Raw genomic sequence first — 22,168 nt, 5'->3', positions numbered from 1 at the left:
TGTGCCCCTACAAACAGCACAAAGGATGAAACCCACCTCCTTCGTTATTGCTATGTTTGTGCCGGTGAAAGTAGCGTTTGTGCTATTGAAAGCATCTCGGAAGATGAAGGTGCAGTCACTTCCACATGTCATGATATCATTAGATCCGAGGACAAGAGCTGAAGCCCCCCAGTCCAAGCCAGCAATGTGAGGAAGATGGACATGGAGGAAGGTAGCGTGGCCGAGCGGTCTAAGGCGCTGGATTTAGGCTCCAGTCTCTCTGGGGGCGTGGGTTCGAATCCCACCGCTGCCAAATGTTAATATTTTAAGACCTGTAATACGATCAGTAAAAGTGCTTTTTGTTAGGCTGCAGGAGGTGTTTAGAGATAGACTTTCTAAAAGACAGGCTTAACATCAAGGCAGAAAAAATATTTTGTTTTCTCAACAGAAATTCTCTTTGGCAAGTTCAGCTTTATGTAGGGAACAACATCTGCCAAGATCACTTTTGAGGCAGTGCACATGATAGTGTACCGGCAAGTACAGTACATTTAATATTGGCTGTGGTGGTGAGCTGCTTTTGTCTGTGAAACTTTTAATTCTTCACGCCGAATCGTTGGCAGGGGTAAAGCTTATTAAATCTTTGAACATAGCTCTCCATCAGAAGTACTTTGTTCGTGATCAAAAGAGATCAGAGGATTAACTTCATGAATTCACATAGCATACCTTACAGGAAAGATTTAAAAGGGGAATTGATTGTGCTTCCTGATGTTGTTCCTGTGGTTTCTTTGGGTACAAAGGTGAATGTTCTTTGACGTTCTGCTAGAGTATCCACTGGGTGGGCTTTATCAATCAGCTCGGATAGGTCATCAGTGCTCCGTCTCCGGAAAATAATCAGGACTGTCGATCACGAGTTTACAGATTTCTCCAAATAACAACTATACATTTTAACCCAGCGGTTAGCATTCCTTCAATCCAATAGTTTTACTCTGGGTAAAAAGCAGCGCAATCTACAGATAGATGATATTCAAATATTTCAACGTTCTTATTGGATTACCTGTATGGAGATATCGCTCAGAATTCCTAATATGATTTTGAGTTCAGTTTTGCTTTACTACTTTCAGAGTCTTTTATTGACCTTGCTGAAGCAGAGAAGTGACATAATCACAAATGCGACCTACCTGTGCTGCTGTTTCTGGTTAATAATGATTATTGCGAGGAAAAAAAAACAGCTCCTTGCATGAAGAGCAAGAGCAACCAACGCACTCGCTTGTTGAGTTGGGTTTTTTCCGTGGTGCTCTTCCTCAGATGCAAAGTTATTTGGCGAGCAAGGACCTCTGAGAAGGAGCCTGAATCCGTCAAGAACTCAGAAATCACAGATCATCTTGAAAAGATTTGGGGATGCACTGGCTCAGTTATTTGAAGGAACCTATACCACCAACGCACTTCTGAGAACCACCTGCACATTTTCGCAATCCTCTCTCTCACCTACAAAGTTATGAAGACACAGACGACCAACAAAAACTAATTTGATTCACTCAAGGCTTCACTCTTCTGTTACGATGTTGTTTTAATTAATGTTAGCTGTGATGAGGTGTTGTTCTGTCTCTTAAAGTTTAAGAGTCTGCTCCTTTCTTCCTGGTATAGAAATAACATGTTCCATCTTTGTTTACAAACACCACTGTAAATAATTGGTCCATCTCTAAAGCCTGTGTGTATTGACAAGGCAATTCAAAAGCACATATTAAATAAGAACACGATCCTTCTTGTTACCATTCCCGTGGTTGGAGCGTTGTTTCGCCCTTTAATGTTCTTCTACAATATTTACAGACAGGGCTTTATTACTGGAGTTGTGTGCATCGGTCCATGAACATCAACTGTACTGCTGTTTTTCTATGCGTAATTTAATCGCAAGCACTTAAAAGATGCAAAAAGGTTTCAAAGAAAACATAATTGAAAGACAGTCGAGTAAGGAGGTAGGAAAACGCACTCCCCCGTTGAAGAATCAACCACCGTCGCCCATGTGACTGGATATAAAAATAAATTATTCATTTCAATTATTCATGAAGGGTGGATTGTGGTCAGTAAACATATGCACATCTTTAAGTCAGTTCCACCATCTGTGCCATAGGGGATGTAGCTCAGTGGTAGAGTGCATGCTTTTCACGTATGAAGTCCTGAGTTCAATCTCTGGTGTCTCCAGATGTCTTATATTATTGTGCTCACATCGCAGTCTTCTGTTGAGTGAGAACTCTTTGCTCGTGTTCATAGAGAGCCAGGTTTACACAATTAAATTCAGTCACACACGAAGTGCTACAGTGTTGCTCTGCTGTTTTAAATGTACCTCCAAAGCATTTTGTTCTGTTAACTACCAAATGATTTGAACTAATTTTACGTCATATTCAGGAAATCCAGAGAAGGTCATCAGACTTTTAGTGGCTGTTGAAGAAAACACCTCTTGAATCTCACCAGAGATCATTCAGCAAGCGAGTTAACAGGGGTTAACATAGAGAGTGGCGGGGGTGGGATGTCAGGGCTTGACGTCACTGCTTTATGCAAAGAATGGAGGGGTGGGTGTCAGGGCTATATGACTGTGCTTTCCGTAGAGAGTGGTGGGGGTGTGATGTCAGGGCCATACAACAGTGCTTTACACAGAGAGTGGAGGGGTGGGTGTCAGGGCCATACGACACTTCTTTACGTAGAGAGTGGCGGGGGTGGGATGTCAGGGTTTGATGACACTGCTTTATGCAGAGAGTGGAGGGGAGGGTTTCAGGGCCATAAGACACTGCTTTATGCAGAGAGTGGAGGGATTGATGTCAGGGCCATATGACACTGCTTTACACAGAGAGTGGCGGGGGTGGGATGTCAGGGCCTGACAACACAGCTTAATGCAGAGAGTGGAGGGGTGGGGGTCAGGGCCATACGACAGTGCTTTACACAGAGAGTGGCGGGGGAGGGATGTCAGGGCTTGACAACACTGCTTTATGCAGAGAGTGGAGGGGAGGGTTTCAGGGCCATAAGACACTGCTTTATGCAGAGAGTGGAGGGATTGGTGTCAGGCCATATGACACTGCTTTACACAGAGAGTGGCGGGGGTGGGATATCAGGGCCTGACAACACAGCTTAACGCAGAGAGTGGAGGGGTGGGTGTCAGGGCCATACGACACTTCTTTATGCAGAGAGTGGCGGGGGTGGGATGTCAGGGCCTGACGATACTGCTTTACGCAGAGAATGGAGGGGTGGGTGTCAGGGCCATACGACATTTCTTTACGTAGAGAGCGGTGGAGGTGGGATGTCATGGTTAAATGACAGTGCTTTCCATTGAGAGTGGTGGGGGTGGGATGTCATGGCCATAAGACACTGCTTTATGCAGAGAGTTGAGGGATTGATGTCAGGGCCATACGACAGTGCTCCACTCAGGCCTCTGCTTGAATTTGTACTCCTCCTCTCTCTCCCTACCTCTACCTCTCCCTCTCTATACCTCTCTCCCTACCTCTCCCTTTTCCCCTCCCTACCTCTCTCCCTACCTCTACCTCTCCCTCTCTGTGGGGCCAGTAGGGGGCGCTCACCCTGCGGTCTGCGTGGGTCCTAATGCACCAGTATAGTGACGGGGGACACGATCTGGCCCACCAGCGACGAGCAGGTTACCAGATCTAGACAAAGGGGGCAACTCTTAGTCGTATGAGCTTAGTCACACATCGCAGCGATTAAAAAACAAAACAAACATATTATGTCTGTTACTAACGACTTTTTTTTCTTACATTGAAAGTCTCTTTCCCGGGTGATTTTCTAGCGCAACTGGGGCTCTTCATTTCTCCTCTGTGTCTCATCGCGGGCGGATTTGAAACAGACCACAGAACCTGCCGCTGCAGTGCTCTCGGTTAGGGGCTCTCATCCTGCATCACCAATCTTCCACAGGAGGGACGGAGCTGGATTTCTGTCTGGAAAATAAACTCCAGAGTGAGAGAAAGAGAGCAGAGAGGGGTAGGGAGAGTTAGAGAGAGGTAGTGCTGTAGAGAGGTAGAGAGAGGGAGAGAGGTGGAGGGCGAGGGAGAGGGAGAGAGGTGGAGAGAGAGAGGGGGTTAGGGAGAGAGGGAGAGGTAGAGAGAGGGAAAGGTAGAGGTAGGGAGAGAGAGGGAGGAGGAGTACAAATTCAAGAAGGAGAAAATCCACAACACAACACAGGCGTTCGGCATGCGTGGGCTACAAAAGGAACAAGTAAAATGTTTCTTCCGGGCTGAAAAGAGAAGGAAGGAAAACACACCGTTGCGGCGCTACGACACGAAGACGCCGAGCCAGTTGAGCACAGCAAACCCAACCTGTTCTCACAAGTTGCCTGCGCTTCAGGCGAAATAAAAGCTGCTGAGCTAAATCAGGAAAGCGGTAACTATCAGGACTGCTCACTGTTCCTCAGGCTGGGACAGGAGGTCACACACTGTATTATTATTATTGAGAGACAGGCTCACTGTCTGTTCCTCAGGCTGGGACAGGAGGTCACACACTGTATTATTATTATTGAGAGACAGGCTCACTGTCTGTTCCTCAGGCTGGGACAGTGGATCACACACTATATTATTATTACTGAGAGACAGGCTCACTTTCTGTTCCCCAGACTGGAACAGGAGATCACACACTGTATTAATATTATTGAGAGACAGGCTCACTGTGTTTTCGTTTGGGCTGGGACAGTAGATCACACTGTATTATTATTATTGAGAGTCTGGCTCACTGTTCCCGAGGCTGGGACAGGAGATCCCACACTGTATCATTATTATTTATAGACAGACTCACTGTCTTTTCCTCAGTCTGGGACAGGACGTCACACACTGTATTATACTTATTGAGAGACAGGCTCACTGTCTGTACCTCAGGCTGGGACAGTAGATCACACTGTATTATTATTATTAATATTATTGAGAGTCTGGCTCACTGTTCCCCAGGCTGGGACAGGAGATCCCACACTGTATTATTATTATTTCGAGACAGGCTCACTGTTTGTTCCTCAGACTGGGACAGGAGAGCCCACACTGAATTATTATTATTGAGAGACAGGCTTACTCTCTGTTCCTCAAGCTGAGACAGGACATCACATACTGTATTATTATTGATTGACAGGCTCACTGTTCCTCAGGCTGGGTCAGGAGCTCACACAGTATTATTATTATTTAGAGACAGGCTCACTGTCTGTTCCTCAGGCTGGGACAGGAGATCACACACTGTATTTTTATTATTGAGAGACAGGCTCACTGTTCCTCAGGCTGGGACAGGAGTTCAAACTGTCTTATTATTATTGAGAGTTTGGCTCACTGTTCCCCAGGCTGGGACAGGAGGACACACTCTGTATTATTATTATTGAGAGACAGGCTCACTGTCTGTTCCTCAGGCTGGGACAGGAGATCACAAACTGTATTATTATTATAGAGAGACCTGCTCTTTCCTGACTGTTCCTTAGGCTGGGACAGCAGATCATAATCTGCTTTATTATTATTGAGAGCCTGGCTCACTCCTGTCTGTTCCTCATGTTGGGAAAGGAGATCACACACTGTATTATTATTATTGAGAGACAGGCTCACTGTCTGTTCCTCTGACTGGGGCAGGAAATGACACACTGTATTATTAGTATTGAAAGTGTAGCGACGAGGCTTATTAATAAGGCAGAATTAAGTGTTTCTGAGCTTTCCCAAATTAGGCCTCATTTCTCTGTTCATCTCTGTGGTGCAGCCACAGAGAAACTATTCATGCAGGCTGATTTAAGATGTTTACTTTTGATAGGGGACAGCTCCCAAATGGGGATGCACTTAGCTAAGCCTGGCTATCATGATCAATGGTCATCCATTGGTGCCTATCTGTCTAGGGAGTGCCAGTTGGACATCTGGACTGCATTCCTAAGTGTCAGGAGTAAGTGACTCATATCTCACCTTGATCAACCAATCAGGGACTGGTAGGGCCGAGTAACCCACGTGGGACTCTGATGCCCATGGAACTTTCAGCCAATCAATGAGCTGAAGTTCCTCCAGGTAAAAACAGGCAACACAGAGATTCAGTAAGATTCAGAAGGGATTCAGGAGAATTCTGTGGACTTTTCTAAAGGGAATTCAAAGGAGAATTCCAGGCCAGGACGGCCCAGGAGCAGAAGGCTCCCAAGGGCAGGACATTCTCGCAGCGCGCCTCCTGACCATCCTGAGACTCAGCCCGGACAACCACGGAACGGCCAGTGTGTCCGAGTGCCAGAACTTTCCTTTGTTCTAAGAGTCTAGAGCGGAGGTTGCCAGAGAGTAAGCAGAGGATCCACCCGACGTTAGCACCAGCAGCAGGCCTCGTGAACAGGTCGGAACTGTGGACAGCTGAATCACTATTCAGAACTAACGCTTCATCAGGAACGAACCGGTCCTCTTCCTGACTTGCTGGGACCCACAGTCATCTTTTCTCCTGTGCACAAACTTTGCTAGTTAAAGCCAACACTAACTAGCTGGTCAGTGAGCATCAGCAGCGCACCGTCACAAGCCGCACAGCACAGCCTGGCACCGAGCCAGAGAGCGCGGATTGGACAGCAACAGCCTGCAACTGTTTCTTTGTGCCCGCAGGAGATCTGAATCCCCAGAGATTGGATGAGTATTCAACTTCAATGCATTACAGCTCGAGAATTCAATTGTTATCCCAAATAGTTGATATCAATTTAATTCCTAAGAGTTATGTACTTGTTTTGAGTATCTAATGTAGAAGTTGTAACCAAGTTCAATTACGAAATGGTCTAAATGAATGATATACTGAACGTATGTCCTCTTGATATATGTAACTCTTGGTAACTGACTGAATATATACCCTTTGTATTCTGATAACCCTCTTGATAAGATCTGTTAGGTTTATATGCATATTCTATGTATTAATAAATGTATCCTCGTGTATATAGTACCTGTGTGTGTGCGTTGTTTGAGTTATATCGCATGGTTGGATTCTAAAGCCATCAAAAGAATCAACTTTGTGATTTACTGCTACAATTAATAATTATTCCAGTAAATGCCCAAACCCTACAGAACTGGTGCCTTCAGAGAGCCACTACATTTACATTTTGGCTATGGCAACATTACAAGCTCCTTCAGGAACTTGTAGAAAAACTTTTTGGTTGGGTAGCTGCACTTCAGTAGCTGTATCATGTCTGTCATAGGTTATTGTAACAGGTAACTGTGGTGTGCTGACCAGCCAAATCTTTCCCACCTGCTCAACCTGGAGTTCCTTAACCTCACTTTTGCTCGTCACTGTGGCTTTACACTTTTCAGTGGCAGCCCCCTTTCTGATACCACACAACCTCTGAGTTGTGTCCCTAAGGAATGGCTTACTTGGGCATACCCAGTGGATATCCTTGGTTGATATACACAGTTCCAGGTTTGGAACAAGGTACAAATTCGGCTCATCCTCCTGGTAAGCTACGAGCGGCGGGGTGGTCAACTTCACATGCATGTCCCCCCTCCAGAAGCCAACGTTCGATATAGACTTGAGTCTATAGATATCCTTGCTACTCACGATGGGAAGGTTCAACAGGAAACCTATTTCCTTGGCTTCGGGGTTGACATGTATGGGAATGGCACTGCCTAGACTGTATGCAAGATGTACTTGCAATGGCTGCACCATCTTGGAAGTGGTTGTCCTCAGTACTTCTTCTACTAAGGACAGTGGAACCAAGTAGGTTGGAATCTGTCCCATGGCTAGGCTAGTTACCGTGGCACTAAGCTCCCTAAGCAGATCCTGCATCAGCATTCTGACCTGTTGCACATAAGCATAGTACCACTGTACCACGTCGACAATCCTGCCCACGGTGTGGAGGGTGTTATTTAACACTGCTGCATGAAGGTTTACTGCTAAAATTGTGCCCTGTAAGGTTTTCCCTAGGCTTTCCAGCCGCTGCTGCTGTTGATACAGCCTGTCATAAATTTCTGTCATTTCCTTACGTAACCCAGACACCTGCCTACTCAGGGTGGTCAGGGTGACAGTGTTAGCAGCAAACAGACCCGCTGAAAATAGCGAACCCACGGCGGAGGCCGCAGCAATCAGACCCCCCAAGAACCTTTTGGGGCGGCTGAGGCCTGTCATCTCCTCCTGGGTGACTGTTGCCTTCCTCAGCTGGCGGAGCATGTGTATAGTGTCTAGCTGGGCATGCCATATAGTATCCCCAGCCCACTGCCTACTATGATAGGACACCCTACTGTTCATGTTGATGTGCTTCCGAAACACATCATGTGGGTCCAGCCGTACATACACTCGCTGAGTATATGTTCTGCAATTTGTTAACAACAATCCGGGAGCGTCCTGCAGGACTATGCCGGTAGGAGGACCGGGTTCCACAACTTCAAGGGGCTGTGTCGAGGCGATCCACAGTACTGTCAGGACCAGCCGTGGCAGTTTTAGGATTCCCATTCTGGAACACAGATGAGGCACATGGTACAGTTCCACTATAATTTTGAATACATTTTCCTAGCAGGACCTACACTACAGTACCTAACTACCTGCAGCTACCAAGGGGCACCCCCCTCTTTGATCGGGTTTGGACTTTTAACCCTATTCTGTGTCCTCCGGCACCATTTGAGGTGGGCGATACAACCGGAGGTGGTTGCGATGCACCCACTTGTAGACCAGAGATTGCCTTCCCTTTTCAATCCGAATTCGATAAGCTACCGGTGATACCTTATCGACAATCTCGTGGGGTCCTGTCCAACTGGGTAAGAACTTCCGGGCCACCCCTGTGGGTTTGGCAAATTGGAAGTACAGGACCTTGTCTCCTACTTGGAGTTCCTGGTTAACTGCCTTTTGGTCATAGTATGCTTTCCTACCCTCTGCACTCCTTCCCAGATTGTTCTGGGCAAAAGCAAAGGTTGCCTGCAGATGTGCTCGCAGGTCTGACACATACTGATGGGCGGTAGCAGCCCCAGTCGTGCTCAGGTCCTCCACCCCATAAAGACAGTGTAGGGGAAGAGTCATCTTCCGACCTGTCATCATCTCAAAAGGTGGGACCCCCGTAGAGCAATGGGGCGTAGCTTGGATGGCCATCAGAACCAGGGGCAGCTTAATGTCCCAGTCCCTACTGCTGGTGGAGACAAACTTTTTGAGCATACTAACCACCGTTCGGTTTGCCCTTTCTGCCTGGCCCGAGGATTGAGGGTGGTAGGAGATATGCAACTGGGCCGTGACCCCAAGCATATTCCACAGGGTTGCCATTACTGTAGCTGTGAAATGGGTTCCCTGATCCGAGTCCACGGTCAGGGGGAGTCCCCATCGACTGAACACATGGTTCACCAACAGCACTGCAGTTGTCTCTGCCGTGTCGTTGGGTGCTGGGAGGCACTCAATCCATTTTGTGAATGCACACGTAACAGTGAGGAAATATTTGTTCCCTCTGGATGACCTCACCAGCGGCCCCACCCAATCCATTTGTAGATTGGACCAGGGGAATGTCATGCCCTTTTTCTGGAGTGGTGCACGGTGCAAGGGCCGTGATGGTTGGAACTGGCTACATGTCAAACACCCCTTTACATACGTGGCGATGTCTTGGCCCATGTGAGGCCAGAATGCCACCTGCTGGATAGTGTCGTATGTGGCCTTGATTCCCCGGTGACCTCCACAGGGTTCGTCATGAGCGTGTTGGATCATGACCCCCCGATGACAGCGGGGAACTACCCACTTTGGGACACCTTGTGCAACTGGTACACAAACCAACAACCCCTTTATAATTTTTAGGTTGTCTTTCACCTCTGCCAGCTCCTTCAGCTCCGGAGACTGGCTCAGCACCTGCTCCGAAAGAGGTTGACGCACTTGGTCAGCGATATGCCGATACATTTGCCCAATTGCTGGGTCCTGTTTCTGCATTTCCGCAAGATCGGTGTTAAAACCCTGTGACCCAAGCACTACAGATTGAGGGTCAGCTCCGACATCCTGTCTAGCCCTGCTTCGGGTGACCGCCTTGACCTCAGCCACGGTTTCTGGGGGTAGCCATTCCTGCTGGAACTGCCAGGGTTCACCCTCTAAGGCGCCAGATTTGGCCAGCCGGTCGGCCTCATCATTCCCGTCTTTGTCGGCTCCCTTCACCTGGGAGTGTCCCTTCACCTTCCTCGAGTAAACCATCATTCCAGCCTCGGTCGTGAGCTTGTCACTGGCCAGGAACAACTCTTTGTTCTTTACTTCCTCGCCCCAGACATTTTTCATGCCATTACCCTTCCAATACGGAAGATGGGACACGAAGCTATGTCGGGTGTAGTTCGAGTCACTACAGATGACAAACTGTTTAAGGCCATGTGTTAGGGCCTGCTGGAGGGTGATCAGCACCCCAGCTACTTCCGCATACTGACTAGTCTTTGGTCCTAGCTTATAGCGGGTCGGCCCACAGGGAGTATTGTCTTGCCAGACTACTCCTACCCCTGCTAGCACCTGCTGTTCGTGGCGAAAAGAGCAACCGTCAACATAGGCCATGGGTAAGCCCTGGCCCATGTTCTCATCGTAGTACCGATGATTGTTCGGTAGCTCAGCAGCGGGAATAGTTTCTGGAGCTTCCATGTCAGTGTCACAGCCGTGACACACTTGGCCCAAAGCCAGGCCCTGTCCCAGGTACATTTTCTTGCTCTGTGCATAACGTACCTTTATCTCATAGCCTTGTAGGGCCATCATCCATGCCACAATCCTGCTATTTGACACCCTGCCCGCTTTCAGTCTGGCTATGCAGGAATATCACAGGTTGGTGGCAGGTTTCGATGATGATCTTTTGTCCCCCAACATAACTACGGAAGTGTTCTACCGACCAGACCGTAGACAACAGGGCCTTCTCGCAGTCCAAGAACTTTTGCTCCACTGGGCTCAGGGCTCAACTGGCAGACGCCACCACCCTTTGCACTTGGTCATATTCCTGCTTCAAGGTAGAAGACCTTATTTTTGTCAGGGTAGGCCAAGCACGGCACACTACCGAGTCTGCGCTTCAGCTCCATCACAGCCTGTTCTGGGGAAGGCCCCCACTCAAAGGGCACGTCTTTCTGCAACAGCTTGTGGAGGGGCCTTGATATTTCAGCGTAATCCTCAATGAACTGCCGGGAATAATTACATACTCCCAGAAAGCTGCGCAGTTCAGACAGGTTAGTGGGCGACTTCATCTTCTAGATAGCTTGGACTCTGCTGGACTGTGGCTGTATGCCTTGGGCTCCAACCAATGGTCCCACGTACTCCACTTGGGTCCTACACCACTGTCCCTTAGCCAGGGACAGTTTGGCCCCTGCACGGGAGAGCTGGGTCAACACATGCCTGATCTCGGCCATGTGTTCTTCCCAGGTCTGACTCCGCATCAGAATATCGTCCACATAGACCAGGTTGCCCCTGGCGGCTGCATCACTCATGGCTTTGTGCAGAAATATGTTGAACTCCGCTGGGGTGTTGGAATACCCAAAGGGGCATCGATTCCAGGTGAACTGCCTGTTTCCAAAGGAAAAGGCCAGTTTGTACTGGTCTGTTGGTTCTACCTTAAGGGTCCAGAACCCATTGGCCACATCCACTGTGGTGAAATATTTCGCTGTTGTCACCTTGGCTAACTCCTGATCTAGGTAGATCATTGGCCATCGTGACAAAGGAACCTGTTTATTCAGCTGCCGGTAGTCAATGGTCAGATGCCACTTACCATTGGGTTTCAGCACCGGCCACAGTGGGGAGTTATAAGTGGAGTTACACTCCCTTATGATCTGACACTCTAGTAGAGCATCCAACGTCTGCTTTATGGACTCGTATGCCGTAAGGGGAATGCGATACTGCCTGACATAGGTTGGGCGGGCGCCAGGGGCCGTGGGAATGCGCACTGTGTGCAAATCCGTCACCCCGCAGTCATAGGCGTCCCGTGCAAACACTTCCTGGAAATCCTGGAAGATCTGATGCAGCTGCTGATGCTGGCTTTCCGTTTCCAGGGCATCTGCCTTACCAAACTGTTCCTGTACCTGCTCTAGGAACCCCGCTTTTGGCGGCATGGCGGTATCCCGGGTCGCACTCTCGGCTGAGTGGTCCGTCGGAACACTTGCGTGTACTGTGTACACAACCATCTCATCCCTATCGCTAAGGTCCACCCTGCACACCTCCAGAATCCCTCTATTGGCATAATTGCAATCATCCGCCGGGGGTAGGTGTAGTACACCTGCTCGGTTCCCCCCTCCCTGGCCAAGGGACCAGGGAGCTGCCCCAGTACTGGGATGGCCAGTTCGAAATCATAGAAACCATTGTCAATTACCAGTCCCATGTCAGTGCGAGCAGGGATTTTGACATCTTGTTTTGCTATGTTCTGCACCAACAGGCAGTGGCTCGGCCATTCCGTTCCAGTCTGGGGGTACCACAGACTGCTAGGTTCAGTCTGATAAACTGAGCTGATGGTTGGAAGAAAACCATCTCAACGTCCATTCTCTGTCCCCTCTTTAGGACAAGGCGTACCGGAAACCCTGCTGTTGACGCAGGAATGATCAGGTCCGATTCGTTTACTACCTGGCAGGCCTTAGGAATCGTCTGACCTGACCGAATGTTCTCGAGGTCGCCGCTTAGAGAGTGGGCATCTGGGTTCGCCTGTTCCACAGCACACTGTTTACTGTGTCTAGCTGGGCGCCCAGTCGAACCAACAGGTCTGCACCAATACAGACCGAATGGGTCAGCTGAGGTGCTACCAGGAAGTAGTGAGCAAACTTCCTTTTGGAACACAGCTTCCTTTGCTCCAAATGGACCTATGAGGTGGGGGTGCCCACCACAGAACCTGTGACTGCGTCACCAGGGTCACCTGACGGCTTTGTGACAGGTCCTCGAACAGACCTTCACTGATTATGGACTTCTCAGAGCTGAGCCTAAGAATTACATCATCAACCTGCACTTCTGCCACCTGGACCCCTCCCACCACCATGGGGTGGTAGTCCTGGTCCCCCTGAGGTGCCAGGATGCACAGAAAGGACTCCCATTCATTACCGGACAGGGAGATCCACTCTTCTTCAGGGATGAAAAAGGGGTGTGCTTTACCTGGCGGGTCAAGCAGCTGCTCGGAGCACTGCTCCTGTAGTTGAGAGACCGTGACATTTATTTCTCATCCAGAGGAACCAGGTGGAACCTCCAACTCAGCTATAGTGTACAGTGGGCACTGTGTGATCACAGCATAACCACTGAACCCCCCTTTTTGCTGTACGGCAGGCTTAGGGTTTTTGACCTGAGCCCACAATTTTCCATGCTGGCAGTCCACCAGAGGCTCCAGCCTGTCAAGCAGGTCTTGTCCAATGAGTAGTGGCTCTGTTTTAAACCTAGAGATGTAAACAGGATGCACCACATTCATTGGCCCGAACCTAAGTGCCACCCACACTCGGTGTGTGATCCTGGCATGATCCTGGGTATAGCTGGAAATATCTATCTTACACGGTTCTACCTTAAGTCTGATGTTTTTTCCTTTCGCTACTCGTTTGAGCTCGCTGAGTAGATCGGCTGACATCAAACTAATTTCAGCCCCAGTGTCAATCAGTGCTTCTCTATCTAAGACGTTTTCAAGAGAAACCTTGATATAAATACGCCTTGCTTTGCCTTTCTGGCTGAGATTCCCTAAGAATTGTTGGAAGCCTGCCTTTTCTTTGACTTCAGGGGCGGGGTCAGCGCCCAACTCAGAGTCACAGCCTTCTTCCAGGCAGGAACCCTCCCACCCAATCAGATAGACTGAGGGAGGGGTTTGGGATGGATCCCCGCCTCCTCCAGTGAGAAGGGGCGTGGTCCCCCTAAGCTCATTCACGCTTCCGGCATTCGGTGCGGAAGGTTTACCCTGTCCTGATCTCTCAAGCAGGGCTTGTTCAAGGGCTTGTTCGACTGCGGGCTGCAGTCGACTCCCTTCGTCCAGCCTTATGATAGGCTCCGCCTGTGCCCTTGCCTTCCCCGTAGCGCTCCCGGCGGCTCTGACGCTTAGTGCGGTCCTGCCTGCCTATTTTGCGCCGGGGCTTAGCGGGCTCAGGAACCTCAGCTCCCTCGAGCTGAGGCGAGTCGTCAACCCTGCTGGCTTTAGTGGCGAACACGGCCGTTTTAGCAGGTTTTCGCTCTGAGGAAGCAGAGACTTCAGCTCCCCAGGCTTTTTGAGCCAACATTCTAATGTCAGCCATTTTCATCGCTTTTGCATCAGTGTGCATTACAATCATTTTCCTGACTGAGGGATGCAGTCCCTGAGCTCCGCATTAGCAGCGTCGGGGCTCCGGCGTGTCGCACCTCACCTCACCTCGCACAGCCCCCTCCTTGAATGTCTGGCGCTGGGCATGCCCCGCTCTCCTCCACCTTATCTTATCGCGTGTGACCACCGACAATGGCCACAATGCCAGGGAATGGCACCTGTAAAGTGTTAATTGGGGCACAGGAACAGCCCGTCTCGTCTCGGGGGCCGGCTTCAAAGACAATACAGCAAACATAGCGGGGCGGGGGAATTCAGGTTCATTCAGCTCCGGCGGGAATGAGTCATTTGTCTGTCTTTTCAAGTGCTGGGAGCAGAGTAATCCGTCGCTTGTATCGTTTCTCCCCGGTGACTAGATCTCACCCTGCGACTCTCGACTGGGCTCACCCACAGCAGCCCAGCAGGTGTGAGCCTAGCCGGCACCCGGATGGGAGATTCCCCCCGGAAAAGCTCAGGTTGCTGCTGCTCCTGCAAGAGGTGTGACTGGGACCAGTAGCGAGCGCTCACCCTGCGGTCTGTGTGGCTTTCTTATGCCCCAGCATCCTTATGGCGACACTCTGCTGCACAAACAGGCGCCGTCCTTTGGGGCAGGCGTAAAACCGAGGTCCCAACCCTCCTTGGCCATTCAGAAATCCCAGGGCGTCTCTCAAAAAGAGACGCCGGGGGTGTCACTCTGGTGTTAGTGTTCCCCTTTACCAATCAGTCTGGGTCTCCTCCTAATCCCCGTCTCATATGTAACAATCAATGACGAGGCCCCCCTGTCCCTCGATATTGTACTTGTCTCCTGGCCGCTGGCTGGCGCCGTGAGATTTAGTACTCGCGCAAGAGACTGGGGGCAGAGCGCGAACGCGGTCCCCCGCCCCCCACAAAGTGTGCACTCCAGGTTCCCTCTCGGGGCTCTGCAACAGCGGAAAGGCAGCGAGAAGGAGCCTCTTGCTCTGACGCCGCAAGGCCACAAGAGGGCGGAGGCGCCGCGCGCCCGGCCGACGTGTTGGACTGGTGCGCTTTCTGTGCTGAAATAAACACGCGACAGCCCAGAAATGTTTTGAGTGCTGTGCACTGGAGGTTTTTGTCTTGTGAAGACTTGGCTTGTGCTCCTCCGAGCAGTTTGTTTGTTCTCCTCCAGTGCGGGACAAGCCAACACAAGCGAGCACATTCGCCAACATCCAGGTACGCAATGCGATTTGGAAAGAAGCTCCTTTCCAAAGAGTTGCACACGAACGATCCTTCAGTCCCTCTTGGGGGGCACGGAGCCCCAGCCACACACAGCTTCAAGTAGCGAGTCAGGCGCCATGGCTTTCACTTGCGGCTACACCACCCTGAATGTGCCCGATCTCGTTTGATCTCAGAAGCTAAGCAGGGTTGGGCCTGGTTGGTACTTGGATGGGAGACCGCCTGGGAATACCAGGTGCTGCAAGCTTTTGCTCTCTTGGCCAGCAGGGGTCGCCGTTGGTACCGTAGGCTTTGGGAGGAAAACCTGGAGGATGGAAAGGTGATCTTTAGCCTCATCTCTAGAGATGTTTTGTTGCTATGGCATGTGTGTGACCCATATAAAAAAAACCCGTTTGTAAAACGAATATCGAAGCTGCCTCTAAATCTGCAAATGAAGATGAGTCGATAAACCACTTGTTTTTCGTATAACTATACATATATTCATTTATTACTGATTTCATTCATTGAGCACGGATACAATAGAGGTACAGCCATTCACTGTTTGACATGGCTGCACTGGTACAGAACCTAGCAATCAGAAAACGGGTGAAACTGTCTTGAGAATTAGCATACAGTACCGAGGCTCCCATGACCAAATAAATTGGCCTTAATAATGCAGACTACAGCAAAACGACTGACTTTGAAAAGGGAATGAATGTCCGGAAGGAGTAGTGTAACCAGCTTGAAATGCTTCTCCGGACCTTTAACTAAAAGAAACCGAGAACCAGCAGTGGAATCGACTCCCTTCGAACTGGGATCGTATCGCAGCTCATGGTGTCGTAACTCTTCCGTATCCGATATTGGACCAAGCACATCAGGGGAGAGCGCGAACGCAGTCCCCCACTACCAGAAATTATGCAGTCGAGATTCCCACATTTGGGGAATTCACAGGGGTCAGCACAGCCGGAGTGCAATGGCCGAGCCTCGCTCTGGGTGAACCTCCTTCTTGATCAAGGTATTTCCCCTGCTCCTGTTTTTATACCGTCAACATCTCTAACCTCAGTTCCATGGTGGACGGTGCAGTACTGGTTAAGCCAGGTGTGAATGTCCTCCGTCTTTGCCAGTTCCGAGAACATAATAACATGCACCGTTTTCCTCTCTCTCTGTGTCGGGCTGCAAGTTGATCTTCTCAAGGGCAGGAACTTCCCCTCTTTTTGCCTCAAACACATCCACACATTGTTCAAACAGAGAATAGGTAGCAAAAACAACCTCAAATGCTTTCTGACCTGGGAGAGCAAAGATGAAATCCAAGTGCCGAGGTTCAAAGCCAAGTTCCTTCTGCAACACTTTCTGCTGAACTGCAGACGATCCATGAAGAGATCATCCAAAAGCTCAAAACGCACAGCATTCTTGCGGGATCCAAAAGTTGCCATGTTGTGTACTGCAAAACAAACACTGCTTCCACAAAACAAGAAAACAATTCAACAACTCCACCTACAATTTTCGATTTTTAAGAACTTTATTTTCTTTTCAAAAAAAAAATACAGGACATCACAAATCAGAAAGCTTTACATTAATATACATACTTAAAACAGTATATATGATCACATCTCATTACATTTTGACACGGTAACAGTTACATGGCAACAATTTTCTTTTTTTCTGGTGCAAATCACATTCTTTACTTAAACATGATAATGTTTTTCACAGTTTCATGAGATATTGACCTATGCTCTCTATTCCCAAAGATTTTTTGCTTCCTCCCTCCCTTCTCTCCACAGATGTCTGAGGTAATAGTTCTTTTGGGTGATGAACAGGGCCAGGCTACCTGCTGCCTTGACTGGGACCTCGATGCCTTTGAACAGCCCCATGTTCCTAACTCTCCACAGGGCGTCTTTCCCACTGTTCACCACGGCCCAGATCCTGTCAAACACGTCAGGAGGAAGTTTGACAGGAGAGATGCCGTATATGACGAAAGCAGCGGTCAGGGTAAATTGGAGCGAGAGAGCTTGCAACCAATCTTCAAACTGTGCCCAGAAGGCCTTACCAAAAAAGCAGGACCACAGGAGATGGGTCACAGTTTCCTGTGGGTTGTGGGTGAGGCCCCTACGGTACAAGAAAGTTCGGACTGGTAAGCACTGGTGGACGACACTCCAGGCTAAATCTCTGTGAATGTTGCACAGAAACTTAGAGGATGTGTGTTTCCACACCTTCCTTGTTTGGGCTGATGTTAAAATGCCCACAGGGGTCTGCCTATTCTTCTGCGGTGCAACGAAATCTTCCAGTTTTTGGACGCTGACAACTCGGAGGGGAATATGGCCAATTGGGTGAGATCTTAGAAAACTTTTAACTGTCCCATAAATTGCAGGGCATGTGTCAGAGAGTGGGACATCCAGCTTGGGTCTGACACCCCACACACTGAACGCCTCTCTACCCTCTCAGCACAAAGGCCAGGAAAATGCACAGCAGCTTCGTAGTAATATCTGGGACAGACTTCCCCCCTGAGAGTAGCGGCCTGTATATTATTTCCCTTCTGAGTCTTTCCTGCTTCCCACCCCATAGAAAATGAAACATCCATCTCTTCAGCACCGCCGCAACACGGTGTGGGATTGGGAAGGTAGAAGCCAGAAAATTCAAGATAGGCAAGAGCTGGGTTTTGATGACCAGCACCTTCCCTGTCATGGTGAGGTCTCGGTCCTTCCATTGGATCAGTTTTTTGTTTAAGATTGGCAATTTGTTCTGCCAATTTACTGTTCCTATCTTTTCTCCAAAATACACTCCCAGGACCTTAATTCTCTTCTCTTGCAGCCTGAGATCATGACCTTCTTTTGGCTCCCTCCAGTTCTGATAAAAAATCTCACTCTTAGATTTGTTAATTTTTGCAGAGGAAGCCAAAGAGAAACGATCACAGCACTACAGAGCTCTGCTAATTGAGACATTGTCAGAGAGGAGCAGGGTGAGGTCATCCATTTATAGAGATGTCTTTACCTCTCCCCCCCCACTTCCAGGCACTGGTATCCCATTAATGGCCTGATCCTGGCACAAGGCACAGGCTAAGGGCTCCATAGCCAAAACGAATAACAAGGGGGATAATGGGCAGCCCTGCATCACCCCTGAACAGACTTCAAAGGGGCGTGATCTATTGCCATTAACCATTACTCTGCTGTTGCTACCTGTGTACAGCAGGTTAATCCACTTTCTCATGATGGGGCCAAACTTCATGTGCTCAAGTACCGATGTTAAGTACTGCCGGTTTAGGCGGTCAAGGGCCTTTTCTAGGTCTACACCTAAAATGCACAGAGGGAGGGAGCGATCCTCTGAGTACAGACAGACATCCCTCAACAAGGCCAGGTTGTCGCTCATCAGGCGTCCTGCTATCCCACAAGTCTGTCTTTCCCTACCAGTGAGGTCACTACATTTTGTAGGCACAGGAAAAGGGCTTTGGACAGGATCTTAGTGTCCACGCCTAACAGGCTGAGGGGTCTCCAGTTCTTTATGTCATTCTTTGCTCCTTTCTTAAACAAGAGAGAGATAGTGCCTTCTCTTAAGGAGTCAGGCAGCAATTCTGTCTTATAGCTTTCCTCGAAAAGGAGCATTAGCGGATCCTGAAGCAGATCCCAAAAGGTGCAATAAAATTCCTTAGGGAGCCCGTCAGCACCCGGAGTTTTCCCCTTCTGTAAGCTCTCCATAGCCTGTCTCAGCTCTTCTACTGTCAAATCCCTCTCAAGTACTTCCCTATCTTCTTCACTCAAAATGTTTTCTAGCTTTGAGGTAAAAAAATGAATTTCTTCATCCTTTACCTCTGTACAGTCTTGAGTAGAAGGCCTCGATGCAGGAGAGGATAGCACTCGGCTCTGTTCTCTCTCTTCCCTCCTCATCAACTACACTTTTCATGACAGACTTGGAGCCTACCACTTTCCTGAAAAAAGTACACTTCTCATTTTCTTCCAAGAACTGCACTCTGCTTCTTAACAGCACTCCTCGACTACTTTCTTCGGCTATGCTCCGGAGGTCCTTTTTTAAAAGGGTGATATCCTCGAGCACATCGAAGCCACTGTCTCGTGTAGAAACGCTGCAGCTGCCTCTGTTTCCTGGCTAGCACTACTTGTAGCGGGATACTACCCCGTCGTTCTCTAGCAGCTTTGTGTTGAGTTTCCAGAGGCCTGGGCCAAAGACAGTCCCGCCCTGGAGTTCCACTCTACACCCTAAAGCTTGGTGATCTGAGAAGAAGACAGGCTGAAGAGTGACCCCAACAACTTTCACGCTCTCTGAGACAAAGCAATAGTCAATTCTGGAGCTGCTATTCCTTCCTGACCACGTATATCCTGCTGTTGTGGGATATATACATCTATATGTGTCTGAGAGTTTAAAGTCTTGAACTAAGTTTTGCAGGGCCAGTGAGCTGGAATCCAATTTTATCGGCCTTTTGGCTAAGATCCAGTTCAAGTGGGATGCCCGCAGTTCCTGTCTTTCCAAAGTTCTAGAAGGCGATCGAAGATTCTCAAGAGTGCTTGAGCTGGTATCGCTCTAGGTTGAGCCTAGGGGGTTAAGGCCAAGCAGCAGCTGAGCTGGGTGGGATCCGGCAGCAACGTTCTCTCACTCTGCTCTCTCCTCTCCCCTCCCCATTTCTCTTGCTCTGCCTCCTTGGCCTCTTGGCTGGGAGTAGGTACTCATGGCCTGCCCGCAGTGCTTGCTTTCTTCCTCGAGACTCGGAAGAGATCAGGGACAGTTGCGGCGTCTGGTATGGCAAACGCCAGTACCGAGTCCTCCTGAAAGAGGACCCAGAAGGCGTCGACGGTTTCCAGCACCCCCCGGCCCGCTTCAACATCGGAGCCGACAGGGGGTACCTTTACTACCCCAGGATGCCACAAGGAGAACACGTGTGACATCGTCAGATGTCACAACTGTAACAAAGAGGGGCACCTGGCAAAAACCTGCCGGGCAGCCAAAAAGTGCAACGGATGTGGCGCCGAAGGACACCTCCTTCACCAATGCAAGGTAAGCAAACCTTCGTTTGCGCAGGTGGTGGAAGCCGGCCAGCAGAAACTGGTCTCAAGACAAAGGGAGAGAGGTGAGAACAAAGAACCCGCACCTCCCCCACAGAGAACTGAAACTGCCGAGGCCACACCCCCAGCCGCACCAGTGCCACAAGATGGCTGCCAGGACGACGGACAAAATGGCTGACCGGAGAAAGGGCCCTAATAACTCCCAGCAAGAAGGGAAAGAGAAAGCGGGAGAAGAGATGCAGGGCGGATCCACCTTCGGAAGGACAAAAGAAAAGAGTGGTAAGGGAGAACCGTTTCCTCGTCCTAGAGGAAACGAAACTTTCTTCCCCCGAGGCCCAGGAACAACCGGAGGAGGCAGCCCAGGAAATGGAAACCCTCCCCCCCGAGGCCCAAAGATGACAGGAAGTGACAGCCCAGGAAACAGAACCCCCCTCCACCGAGTCCCACGGACAACAGGAGGAGGCAGCCCAGGAAGTGGAGCCCCCCTCCCCCAATGCCAGGAGCAACTGGAGGTCCCCGAAACTCCTAAAGAAGGGGAAGAAAAAAGCCTTCCCGAAGCGGTGGTGGAGAGTATCCTCAAGGAAGACGAGGATTACTTTGAAGCCGCCCTGGAGCCGGGACTGATGGTAGGGCTGGACCTGTCCAGCATGTTTACCTTTCAGTCCCCAGCGAGACCTGGAGGGAGCCCAGCATATTCCCCCCAGGACCCGAACGAGAGGAGTTACATCTAGGCTAAACAGTGCCCAGATGTAGACTCCCAAGTTTTCCACTGTAAGCACAAAGAGAGGAGGTTCAACTTTCACTTGTTTAATCATGATTGTGAAACTTACCTTTCTAACAACTAACGTGAGAGGGCTAATAGACCCGTTGAAAAGACGGGGAGTCTTTCATGATCTGTCCTCAAAGTTTTTCTCAATTTGTTTCTTACAGGAGGTCCACCTGAAGGATGAAAGCGACAAGCTGACATTCACCAGGGAATGGACGAAGGGAGAATCATGCTGGAGCGTAGGAGGGGTCCAGCGTAGGAGTGGGAATCCTCCTCGGAAACCCAGAGATGACGCTGGTTTCCTCCTTCTCGGTGGTGCAGGGCCGGATCCTGGTCGCAGACATCGACTGGAGGGGGCAAAAGTTGAGAGCAATTAACGTCTATGCTCCAACAGAACCCTCTATCCGGAAGGAAGTGTTTGCTGACCTGGCCAGCTGCTGCACCACCAACAGACAGGTGGTGCTTTGCGGGGACTTCAACGTCGACCGGGAGAAGGGGAGCGACGCTAGCTCGGCAGAGCTGGAGTCGCTACTCAAGCAGTTCTCCCTAGTAGACGGCTTCAGAAGGTGCCGCCCTAACGACGCCGGAACGACATGGAAAAACTCCCGGGGAGTGTGCAGCCGCCTGGACTACATCTTTCTGCACACAACCTGCTCCCTGGAGTCGGCGACGGTGTCCCCGGCGTGGTATTCCAACCACGAGCGCTTGACGGTGGTGGCTAACACCAACCTGCCGGCATTCGGTCGTGGGTACTGGAAGCTGAACCAGGAGATACTGGAGGAAGACGACTTCAAGGCACTGTTCCGTAAAGACTACGCGAGCTGGGTCGATCTGAGAGACGGCTACAGCTCCATGGTGGAATGGTGGGAGTCAGTGAAAGACAGGACCCGAACCCTGGCGCAGACGTACTGCAGACGGAAGGCGGCCAGGGAGAGGAAGGAAGCTGCACGACTCCAGAGACAACTAGAGGAGGAGTACAGCTCGGCTAACGGGGGAGGAGCCTTCAATTCAGCCCGGGCACAGGACCTGAAGGAGAGGCTCCGCAAACTCAATCAGGTCCGAGGAGCCCAGATAAAAAGGGTG

The 22,168-nt window shown here is 49.9% G+C and overlaps 3 non-coding genes across 3 annotated transcripts; 2 read left to right on the top strand and 1 right to left on the bottom strand.

Annotated features, from left to right (window-relative positions):
- The first annotated feature begins 210 nt into the window (after positions 1-210).
- On the top strand, positions 211-292 carry trnal-uag (transfer RNA leucine (anticodon UAG)). Its single transcript has one exon. It is a non-coding gene; the product is annotated as a tRNA-Leu (tRNA).
- Positions 293-15,462: 15,170 nt separating this feature from the next.
- Positions 15,463-15,581, top strand: LOC138244937 (5S ribosomal RNA). Its single transcript, XR_011193554.1, has one exon. It is a non-coding gene; the product is annotated as a 5S ribosomal RNA (ribosomal RNA).
- A 607-nt stretch (positions 15,582-16,188) lies between these two features.
- LOC138243522 (U1 spliceosomal RNA) lies at positions 16,189-16,353 on the bottom strand. Its single transcript, XR_011192177.1, has one exon. It is a non-coding gene; the product is annotated as a U1 spliceosomal RNA (small nuclear RNA).
- Positions 16,354-22,168: the final 5,815 nt, after the last annotated feature.

Source organism: Lepisosteus oculatus, chromosome 14, assembly GCF_040954835.1.
Source record: "Lepisosteus oculatus isolate fLepOcu1 chromosome 14, fLepOcu1.hap2, whole genome shotgun sequence".
NCBI classification, from domain to species: Eukaryota; Metazoa; Chordata; class Actinopteri; order Semionotiformes; family Lepisosteidae; genus Lepisosteus; species Lepisosteus oculatus.
This window is presented reverse-complemented; position numbering and strand designations above follow the sequence as displayed.